General features: G+C 37.5%; 1 non-coding gene across 1 annotated transcript; it reads right to left on the bottom strand.

Annotated features, from left to right (window-relative positions):
• Nucleotides 1–5,463: 5,463 nt before the first annotated feature.
• Nucleotides 5,464–5,571, bottom strand: LOC148546349 (small nucleolar RNA R71). Its single transcript, XR_015900368.1, has one exon. It is a non-coding gene; the product is annotated as a small nucleolar RNA R71 (small nucleolar RNA).
• Nucleotides 5,572–12,212: the final 6,641 nt, after the last annotated feature.

Below are 12,212 nucleotides of genomic sequence, written 5' to 3' on the forward strand. Positions count from 1 at the left end.
TACAAGTTTATTTACTACATAAAATATTAAATACCTAAATTCTAATAAATTTATTCTAACAACCTCTATATAATAGAGGACTTAAAGAGTATCTAATTAACAAAGTAAAATATTAACTAAATTTATATAATTACATATACTAACTCTTATAACACTATTATTAATATAAAGCCTCAGTTAGTAGGAGCACATGAAAATTAATAAGACTTAGTTTGTCATTGCAAGAAAAGAAATTTTTAAGTGAAAGTGGTTTGATTAGGACATCAACAACTTAGTTTATTTAAAAAATTGGCAGCTTAATCAGTCTTTTTTGAACTCTATTATGACAGTCAATCTTTATATGCTTAGTCTCTCATAAAAGATTGGATTAACAACGATATTTAAACAGATTGATTGTCACAGTACATAACAATAAGACGAGAAAGAGGTATTCTAAAGTATTTCAACAAGTAAGAAAGCCACACTCCTTCACAAGTGACAAGAGTTATTGCTCTGTATTCGGCTTCAACAGAGAAACGAGCTACAATATGTTGCTTCTTACTTCGCCAAGAATCAACTACTTTCTAACAGACAAACAAAACCTAAATATTGAAAGTCTAGTGTGCTCCCTAATATGAGTTAGAGAAGGTAGTAAGTGTGAGATTGTTGGAGTTGGAAAATAGCACTTCCTTGGCCAGAGCAGCTTCAAGATCTTGAAGTACATAGAGAGCATCTTAGAAATGTTTTGTTGTGGCATAATCTAGGAACTAACTAATCTTGCTAACAGTGAAGCATATATCTAGCTGTGTATTGATGAGGTAAATTAAACATCCAATAAGCCATCCATAAGGAGCAACATCATCAAGAGGAGTTCTTGAAGATTTAGATAAATGTGTTTTATAATTTATTGGCGTGGAGGCTAATTTTGCATTCATCAAGCCAAACTCATCAAGGAAGTCAAGTGTATATTTGCGTTGATACATGGCAATTCCTTGTTGACTTCTAGTAACTTCTTAACCATGAAAAAATTTTAATTTGCCAAAATCCTTAATTTTAAACTTGTTATCCAGAAGCTATTTGATCCTTGCAATTTCTCTCTAATCATCCCCTGCTAAAACCTACCGTCCACTTAGACAAGAATACATGTGAAGCATGAATAAGATGGTTTAGGAAAAAACAACTATTTGATTTTGATTGAGCATATCCATCGTCAATGAGAACATAGCACAACCTCTGATGCCACTGCCTACTAGTCTGTTTCAAGCCTGTAAGACCCTGAATTTTTTTAAAAATTAAATAATAAATTATTCGTAATTTATTATATTCAAGATTTTATTTTTAGATATTTTCATATTAATTGGGTATTTTCTTATTTATGATTTAAAGTTTTAGTAATTGAAAAGTAATGAAAATTTTATGTGTGATGAGCGGATAATTTATACGCTTTTTGGCATTGTTTTTAGTATGTTTTTAGTAGGATCTAGTTACTTTTAGGGATGTTTTTATTAGTTTTTATGTTAAATTCACATTTTTGGACTTTACTATGAGTTTATGTGTTTTTCTGTGATTTCAGGTATTTTCTGGCTGAAATTGAAGGACTTGAGCAAAAATCAGATTCAGAGGTTGAAGAAGGACTGCTGATGCTGTTGGATTCTGACCTCCCTGCACTCAAAGTGGATTTTCTGGAGCTACAGAACTCAAAATGGCGCGCTTTCAATTGCGTTGGAAAGTAGACATCCAGGGCTTTCCAGAAATATATAATAGTCCATACTTTGGCTGGGTTTAGACGACATAAAAGGGCGTTGAACGCCAGTTCTACGCTGCTGTCTGGAGTTAAACGCCAGAAACACGTCACAAGCCAGAGTTGAACGCCAGAAATACGTTACAAACTGGCGTTCAACTCCAAGATTGACCTCTACACGTGTAACATTCAAGCTCAGCCCAAGCACACACCAAGTGGGCCCCGGAAGTTGATTTATGCATCAATTACTTACTTCTGTAAACCCTAGTAACTAGTTTAGTATAAATAGGACTTTTTACTATTGTATTAGACATCTTTTGATCATTTTTAGATCTCTAGACCTCCATGGGAGGCTGGCCACTTGGCCATGCTTACCCTATGTTCACTTATGTATTTTTAACGGTAGAGTTTCTACACTCCATAGATTAAGGTGTGGAGCTCTGCTGTTCCTCAAAGACTAATGCAAAGTACTACTGTTTTTCTATTCAATTCAACTTATTCCGCTTCTAAGATATTCATTCGCACTTCAACCTGAATGTGATGAACGTGACAATCATCATCATTCCCCCACGAACGCGTGCCTGACAACCACTTCCGTTCCACCTTAGATTGAATGAGTATCTCTTGGATCTCTTAATCAGAATCTTCGTGGTATAAGCTAGATTGATGGCGGCATTCATGAGAGTCCGGAAAGTCTAAACCTTGTCTGTGGTATTCCGAGTAGGACTCTGGGATTGAATGACTGTGACGAACTTCAAACTCGCGAGTGCTGGGCGTAGTGACAGACGCAAAAGGAGGGTGAATCCTATTCCAGTATGATCGAGAACCTCAGATAATAGCCGTGTTGTGACAGAGCATTTGGACCATTTTCACAAGAGGATGGGATGCAGCCATTGACAAGGGTGATGCCTCCAGACGATTAGCCATGCAGTGACAGCGCATCGGACCATTTTCCAGAGAGGATAAAAAGTAGCCATTGACAACGGTGATGTCCTTACATAAAGCCAGCCATGGAAAGGAGTAGGATTGATTGGATGAAGACAGCAGGAAAGCAGAGGTTCAGAGGAACGAAAGCATCTCTATACGCTTATCTGAAATTCTCACCAATGAATTACATAAGTATTTCTATCCTATTTTATTTATCTTTTAATTATCTAATTATCTAATCCAATCACATTTGAATCCGCCTGACTGAGATTTACAAGATGACCATAGCTTGCTTCATACCAACAATCTCCGTGGGATCGACCCTTACTCACGTAAGGTTTTATTACTTGGACGACCCAGTGCACTTGCTGGTTAGTTGTATCGAAGTTGTGAATGAAAAACGATTTATTAAGACGTGCGTACATAGTTTTTGGCGCTGTTACCTGAGATCACAATTTCGTGCACCAAGTTTTTGGCGCCATTGCCGGGGATTGTTTGAGTTTGGACAACTGACGGTTCATCTTGTTGCTCAGATTAGGTAATTTTCTTTTTGTTTTATTTTCAAAAATTTTTCAAAAATATTTCAAAAATTTCTCCTTTGTTTTCGAAAAAAAAATTTTTAAATAAATGTTTTCAAAAGTATATTTTTCTTCAGAATTTTTAAGAATGCATTCTAGTGTTTCATGATGATTTGTTGAATCCTGGTTGGCTGTAAGCCATGTCTAATCTTTTGGACTGGGGTTTCAACTTATCATCACAAGAGCTTGTTGATTCTCACACACTTAGTTGCTCTATACATGAAAAGTATCAATATCTTCTAAAGCTTGGCTGGCTATTAAGCCATGCCTAACCCTCAGATTGGATCTTTAGACTAAGAGTATAAGATTCCTGGAATTCATATTAAAAATTTTAGAATCCTTATTTTTATTTTTCAAATAATTTTCGAAAAATCCAAAAAAATCATAAAATCATAAAAATAAAAAATATTTTGTGTTTCTTGTTTGAGTCTTGAGTCAATTTTTAAGTTTGGTGTCAATTACATACTCATCTTGCATTTTTCGAAAATTGCATTCATGCATTGCATTCATCATGATCTTCAAGTTGTTCTTGATAAACCTTCTTGATTGATCTTCATATTTTAGTGTTTTGTGTTGTATGGTGTTTTTCATATGCATTCTTGAATCCATAGAATCTAAACATGAAAGATTTCTAAGTTTGGTGTCTTGCATGTTTTCTTTGCATTAAAATTTTTTTCAAAAATATGTTCTTGATGTTCATCATGATCTTCATAGTGTTCTTGGTATTCATCTTGACATTCATAGCATTCTTGCATGCATTCATTGTTTTGATCCAAAATTTTCATGCATTGCATCATTTTCATGTTTTTCTCTCTCATCATTAAAAATTCAAAAATAAAAAAAATATCTTCCCCTTTTTCTCTCTTAAAATTTCGAAAATTAGATTTGACTTTTTCAAAAAATTTTAAAATCTAGTTGTTTTTATGAGTCAAATCAAATTTTCAATTTAAAAATCTTATCTTTTTCAAAATCTTTTTCAAAAATCAAATCTTTTTCATTTTTCTTAGTTATTTTCGAAAATTTTAAAAATATTTTTCAAAAATCTTTTTCTTATCTTTATCGCATAATTTTTGAAAATAACATCATCAATTAATGTTTTGATTCAAAAATTTCAAGTTTGTTACTTGCTTGTTAAGAAAGATTCAAACTTTGAGTTCTAGAATCATATCTTGTGATTTCTTGTGAATCAAGTCATTAATTGTGATTTTAAAAATCAAATCTTTTTCAAAACTAATTTCAATCATATCTTTTCAAAAATATCTCTTTATCTTATCTTTTTCAAAATTTGATTTTAAAATATCCTTTCTAACTTCTTATCTTCTTATCTTTTCAAAATTGATTTTCAAATTTGTTTCAACTAACTAACTAACTTTTTGTTTGTTTCTTATCTTTTTCAAAACTACCTAACTAACTCTCTCTCTCTAATTTTAGAAAATATCTCCCTCTTTTTCAAAAATTCTTTTTAATTAACTAATTATTTTAATTTTTGATTTTAATTTTCGAAAAATTACTAACCTTTTTCAAAAACTATTTTCGAAAATCACTAACTCTTTTTCAAAAATAATTTTCGAAAATTCTCCTTCTCTCTCATTTCCCATCTGTGTTCGAATTTTTTCTTCTTCTTTTCTTCTACTCACACAGGGACCTCTATACTGTGGTAAAAAGGACCCCTATTATTATTATTTTTCTGTCCCTCTTTTTCATATGAGCAGGAGCAAGGACAAGAATATTCTTGTTGAAGCAGATCCAGAACCTGAAAGGACTCTGAAGAGGAAACTAAGAGAAGCTAAATTACAACAATCCAGCAAGCACCTTTCAGAAATTTTCGAACAGGAAGAGGAGATAGCAGCCGAAAATAATAATAATGCAAGGAGGATGCTTGGTGACTTTACTGCACCTAATTCCAATTTACATGGAAGAAGCATCTCCATTCCTACCATTGGAGCAAACAATTTTGAGCTGAAACCTCAATTAGTTTCTCTGATGCAGCAGAACTGCAAGTTTCATGGACTTCCATCTGAAGATCCTTTTCAGTTCTTAACTGAATTCTTGCAGATATGTGATACTGTTAAGACTAATAGAGTAGATCCTGAAGTCTACAGGCTCATGCTTTTTCCTTTTGCTGTGAGAGATAGAGCTAGAATATGGTTGGACTCTCAACCTAAGGATAGCCTGAAGTCTTGGGATAAGCTGGTCAAGGCTTTCTTAGCCAAGTTCTTTCCTCCTCAAAAGTTGAGTAAGCTTAGAGTGGATGTTCAGACCTTCAGACAAAAAGAAGGTGAATCCCTCTATGAAGCTTGGGAGAGATACAAAGAACTGACCAAAAAGTGTCCTTCTGACATGCTTTCAGAATGGACCATCCTGGACATATTCTATGATGGTCTGTCTGAATTAGCTAAAATGTCATTGGATACCTCTGCAGGTGGATCCATTCACTTAAAGAAAATGCCTGCAGAAGCTCAAGAACTCATTGACATGGTTGCTAATAACCAGTTCATGTACACTTCTGAGAGGAATCCTGTGAGTAATGGGACGCCTCAGAAGAAGGGAGTTCTTGAAATTGATACTCTGAATGCCATATTGGCTCAGAACAAAATACTAACCCAGCAAGTCAATATGATTTCTCAGAGTCTGAATGGAATGCAAGCTGTATCCAACAGTACTCAAGAGGCATCTTCTGAAGAAGAAGCTTATGATCCTGAGAACCCTGCAATAGCAGAGGTAAATTACTTAGGTGAACCTTATGGAAACACCTATAACTCATCATGGAGAAATCATCCAAATTTCTCATGGAAGGATCAACAAAAGCCTCAACAAGGCTTTAATAATGGTGGAAGAAACAGGTTTAGCAATAGTAAACCTTTTTCATCATCCACTCAGCAATAGACAGAGAACTCTGAACAAAATACCTCTAATTTAGCAAACTTAGTCTCTGATCTATCTAAGGCCACTGTAAGTTTTATGAATGAAACAAGGTCCTCCATTAGAAATTTGGAGGCACAAGTGGGCCAGCTGAGTAAAAGGATCACTGAAATCCCTCCTAGTACTCTCCCAAGCAATACAGAAGAAAATCCAAAAGGAGAGTGCAAGGCCATTGAATTGATCACCATGGCCGAACCTGTAAGGGAAGGAGAGGACGTGAATCCCAAGGAGGAAGACCTCCTGGGACGTCCAGTGATGAATAAGGAGCTTCCCTCTGAGGAACCAAAGGAATCTGAGGCTCATCTAGAGACCATAGAGATTCCATTAAACCTCCTTATGCCATTCATGAGCTCTGATGAGTATTCCTCTTCTGAAGAGAATGAGGATGTTACTGAGGAGCAAGTTACCAAGTACCTTGGTGCAATCATGAAGCTGAATGCCAAACTATTTGGTATTGAGACTTGGGAAGATGAACCTCCTTTATTCACCAATGAACTGAGTGATCTGGATCAACTGACATTGCCTCAGAAGAAACAGGATCCTAGAAAGTTCCTACCATAGGCACCATGATCTTTGAAAAAGCTCTGTGTGATCTTGGTTCAGGAATAAACCTCATGCCCCTCTCTGTAATAGAGAAGCTGGGAATCTTTGGGGTGCAAGCTGCTAAAATCTCATTAGAGATGGTAGACAATTCAAGAAAACAGGCTTATGGACAAGTAGAGGACGTGTTAGTAAAGGTTGGAGGCCTTTACATCCCTGCTGATTTCATAGTCCTAGATACTGGGAAGGATGAGGATGAATCCATCATCCTTGGAAGACCCTTCCTAGCCACAGCAAGAGCTGTGATTGATGTTGACAGAGGTGAACTAGTCCTTCAATTGAATGAGGACTCCCTTGTGTTTAAAACTCGAGGTCATCCTTCTGTAAACATGGAGAGGAAGCATAAAAAGCTTCTCTCAAAACAGAGTCAACCAGAGCCCCCACAGTCAAACTCTAAGTTTGGTGTTGGGAGGCCACAACCAAACTCTAAGTTTGGTGTTGAACTCCCATATCCAAACTCTAAGTTTGGTGTTGGAAAGTCTCAACAATGCTCTGAACATTTGTGAGGCTCCATGAGAGCCCACTGTCAAGCTATTGACATTAAAGAAGCGCTTGTTGGGAGGCAACCCAATTTTTATTTATCTAATTTTATTGTTCTTTCATGTTTTATTAGGTTCATGATCATGTGGAGTCACAAAATAAATATAAAAATTGAAAACGGAATCAAAAACAGCAGAAGAAAAATCACACCCTGGAGGATGATCTCATTGGCGTTTAAACGCCAGTAAGAAGCATCTGGCGCTGAACGCCCAAAATGGGCAGCATCTGGGCGTTTGAACGCCAGAATTGAACCCTGGAGAAGAGCTAGTGCTGAACGCCCAGAACAAGCATGGTTCTGGCGTTCAACGCCAGAAATGGGCAACAAATGGGCGTTCAACGCCCAGAACAAGCACCAATCTGGCGCTGAACGCCTAGAGTTGTGTGCAAGGGCATTTTGCATGCCTAATTTGGTGCAAGGTTGTAAATCCTTGAACACCTCAGGATCTGTGGACCCCACAGAATCCCCACCTACCTCCACTCACTTCTTCTCACCCCTCTTTCACACAATCCCATAAACACTCTTCCCCAAAACTCTTCACCAATCACCTCAATCTCTCTTCCCTATAACCACTTCACCACTCACATCCATCCACTCTTCCCCATAAACCTACCTCATAAACCCCACCTACCTTCAAACAAAACCCACCCTTATGGCCGAACCTTACCCCCCTTCCCTTCCCTATATAAAGCCCTCCATTCTTCTTCATTTTCACACAACACAACCCTCTCTTCCCCCTTCTTGGCCGAATACACCCCTCCCCCTCTCCTCCATATTTTCTTCTTCTTCTTCATCTATTCTTTCTTCTCTTGCTCGAGGGCGAGCAATTTTCTAAGTTTGGTGTGGTAAAAACATAAGCTTTTTGTTTTTCCATTACCATTGATGGCACCCAAGACCGGAGAATCCTCTAGAAAAGGGAAAGGGAAGACAAAAGCTTCCATCTCCGAGTCATGGGAGATGGAAAGATTCATCTCCAAAGCTCATCAAGACCACTTCTATGATGTTGTGGTCAAGAAGAAGGTGATCCCCGAGGTCCCTTTCAAGCTCAAGAAGAATGAGTATCCGGAGATCCGACATAAAATCCAAAGAAGAGGTTGGAAAGTTCTAACAAACCCCATCCAACAAGTCGGCATCCTAATGGTTCAAGAGTTCCAATGCATGGATCACTAGGAACCATGATCAAAGTAAGAACCCAAACCCAAAGAATTATATTACAATGGCTCGGGGAAAATACTTAGATTTTAGTCCGGAAAATGTGAGGTTGGCGTTTAACTTGCCTATGATGCAAGGAGATGCACACCCCTACACTAGAAGGGTCAACTTTAATCAAAGGTTGGACCAAGTCCTCATGGATATATGTGTGGAAGGAGCTCAATGGAAGATTGACTCCAAAGGCAAGCCGGTTCAATTAAGAAGACTGGACCTCAAGCCTGTGGCTAGAGGATGGTTGGAGTCATCCAACGCTCCATCATCCCCACTAACAACCAATCTGAAGTTACTGTGGATCGGGCCATCATGATCCATATCATCATGATTGGAGAAGAAGTAGAAGTTCATGAAGTCATCTCCCTTGAACTCTACAAAATAGCCGAAAAGCCCTCTCCTGGGGCAAGGCTAGCTTTTCCTCATCTTATTTGCCATCTATGTTACTCAGCTGAAGCTTTCATAGAAGGAGACATTCCCATTGAGGAAGAGAAGCCTATCACTAAGAAAAGGATGGAGCAACAAGAGAACCCATTCATGGATCTCAAGAGACACATGAAGCTCATCACCATGAGATCCCGGAGATGCCTCAAATGCACTTTCCTCCACAAAACTATTGGGAGCAAATCAACACCTCCCTAGGAGAATTAAGTTCCAACATGGGAAAACTAAGGGTGGAACATCAAGAGCACTCCATCATCCTTCATGAAATAAGAGAAGATCAAAAAGCAATGAGGGAGGAGCAACAAAGACAAGGAAGAGACATAGAAGAGCTCAAGGACATCATTGGTTCCTCAAGAAGGAAACGCCACCATCACTAAGGTGGACTCATTCCTTGTTCTTACATTCTCTGTTTTTTGTTTTCTCTATGTTAAGTGCTTATCCATGTTTGTGTCTTCATTACATGATCATTAGTATTTAGTAACTTTGTCTTAAAGTTATGAATGTCCTATGAATCCATCACCTCTCTTAAATGAAAACTATTTTAATTCAAAAGAACAAGAAGTACATGAGTTTCGAATTTATCCTTGAACTTAGTTTAATTATATGGATGTGGTGACAATGCTTCTTGTTTTCTGAATGAATGCTTGAACAGTGCATATGTCTTTTGAAGTTGTTGTTTAAGAATGTTAAATATGTTGGCTCTTGAAAGAATGATGATAAGGAGACATGTTATTTGATAATCTGAAAAATCATAAAAATGATTCTTGAAGCAAAAAAAAGCAGCAAAGAACAAAGCTTGCAGAAAAAAAATAGCAAAAAAATAGAAAGAAAAAAAAAGAGAAAAAGCAAGCAGAAAAAGCCAAAAGCTCTTAAAACCAAGAGGCAAGAGCAAAAAGCCAATAACCCTTAAAACCAAAAGGTAAGGGTAAATAAAAAGGATCCCAAGGCTTTGAGCATCAGTGGATAGGAGGGCCTAAAGGAATAAAATCCTGGCCAAAGCGGCTAAACCAAGCTGTCCCTAACCATGTGCTTGTGGCGTGAAGGTGTCAAGTGAAAACTTGAGACTGAGCGGTTAAAGTCAAGGTCCAAAGCAAAAGAAGAGTGTGCTTAAGAACCCTGGACACCTCTAATTGGGGACTTTAGCAAAGCTGAGTCACAATCTGAAAAGGTTCACCCAATTATGTTTGTGGCACTTATGTATCCGGTGGTAATACTGGAAAACAAAGTGCTTAGGGCCACGGCCAAGACTCATAAAATAGCTGTGTTCAAGAATCATCATACTGAACTAGGAGAATCAATAACACTATCTGAACTCTGAGTTCCTATAGATGCCAATCATTCTGAACTTCAATGGATAAAGTGAGATGCCAAAACTATTCAAGAGGCAAAAAGCTACAAGTCCCGCTCATTTAATTGGAGCTATGTTTCATTGATAGTTTGGAATTTATAGTATATTCTCTTCTTTTTATCCTATTTGATTTTCGGTTGCTTGGGGACAAGCAACAACTTAAGTTTGGTGTTGTGATGAGCGGATAATTTATACGCTTTTTGGCATTGTTTTTAGTATGTTTTTAGTAGGATCTAGTTACTTTTAGGGATGTTTTTATTAGTTTTTATGTTAAATTCACATTTCTGGACTTTAGTATGAGTTTGTGTGTTTTTTTGTGATTTCAGGTATTTTCTGGCTGAAATTGAGGGACTTGAGCAAAAATCAGATTCAGAGGTTAAAGAAGGACTGCTGATGCTGTTGGATTCTGACCTCCCTGCACTGAAATTGGATTTTCTAGAGCTACAGAACTCAAAATGGTGCGCTTCCAATTGCATTGGAAAGTAGACATCCAGGGCTTTCCAGAAATATATAATAGTCCATACTTTGGCCGGGTTTAGACAACTTAAAAGGGCATTGAACGCCAGTTCTACGCTGCTGTCTGGAGTTAAACGCCAGAAACACGTCACAAGCCAGAGTTGAACTCCAGAAATATGTTACAAACTGGCGTTCAACTCCAAGATTGACCTCTACACGTGTAACATTCAAGCTCAGCCCAAGCACACACCAAGTGGGCCCCGGAAGTGGATTTATGCATCAATTACTTACTTCTGTAAACCCTAGTAACTAGTTTAGTATAAATAGGACTTTTTACTATTGTATTAGACATCTTTTGATCATTTTTAGATCTCTAGACCTCCATGGGAGGCTGGCCACTCGGCCATGCTTACCCTATGTTCACTTATGTATTTTTAATGGTAGAGTTTCTACACTCCATAGATTAAGGTGTGGAGCTCTGCTGTTCCTCAAAGATTAATGCAAAGTACTACTGTTTTTCTATTCAATTCAACTTATTCCACTTCTAAGATATTCATTCGCACTTCAACCTAAATGTGATGAACGTGACAATCATCATCATTCCCCCACGAACGCATTCCTAACAACCACTTCCGTTCCACCTTAGATTGAATGAGTATCTCTTGGATCTCTTAATCAGAATCTTCGTGGACGACCCAGTGCACTTACTGGTTAGTTGTATCGAAGTTGTGAATGAAAAATAATTTATTAAGACGTGCGTACAGAGTTTTTGGCGCCGTTGCCTGAGATCACAATTTCGTGCACCAATGTGCTTTAATTTGAATATTTAGATTTTGAATCATATTTTATGAATAAAAAATTTTTATCTGATTATCTCTAACTCTTGGATTAGAATATTTATTTAAAAATAATAGTATTTTTTATTTATAATTATTGTTGGATTATAAATTAGTTTTCAATTACTATTTTATACCCTAATTATATTATTATTTGCTCTTAAAAAGAAATCCTAATTTACTAAACACCCCAAAAATTCTAACCCGAACATTTTTCTTCCTTCAACCGCCACCCCCTTCCCAAAAGCACTCACACGCAGAAAAAAGAAAAGGAAGAGAGAAGAGAGAGAGAGTTGATCGGAGAAGAAGGAGGAAGGAGAGGGGGAAGAAGGGGAGGACGACACCGGTGGGCATCACTGCCGCCACGCCATCATGTTGCCGTCGAAGGTGTAGGGGAGAAAGGGTACCGTGCAAGGGAGCAAGGGAAGAGACGACGCGATCGTGAAGTGATACGTGAGCATCATTCATGGCTTTTCTATATGATTTATATGGTGATTTGTTAGAAGAATTTGGTGAATTATATTGTAGTATATTGGTGCACGAATTGTGAATCACACTTCTCACAACTCGTACCACTAACCAGCAAGTGCACTGGGTCGTCCAAGTAATATCTTACGTGAGTAAGGGTCGAATCCCACGG

Source organism: Arachis ipaensis, chromosome B9 (assembly GCF_059453495.1).
Source record: "Arachis ipaensis isolate K30076 ecotype BB chromosome B9, ASM5945349v1, whole genome shotgun sequence".
Taxonomy (NCBI): Eukaryota; Viridiplantae; Streptophyta; class Magnoliopsida; order Fabales; family Fabaceae; genus Arachis; species Arachis ipaensis.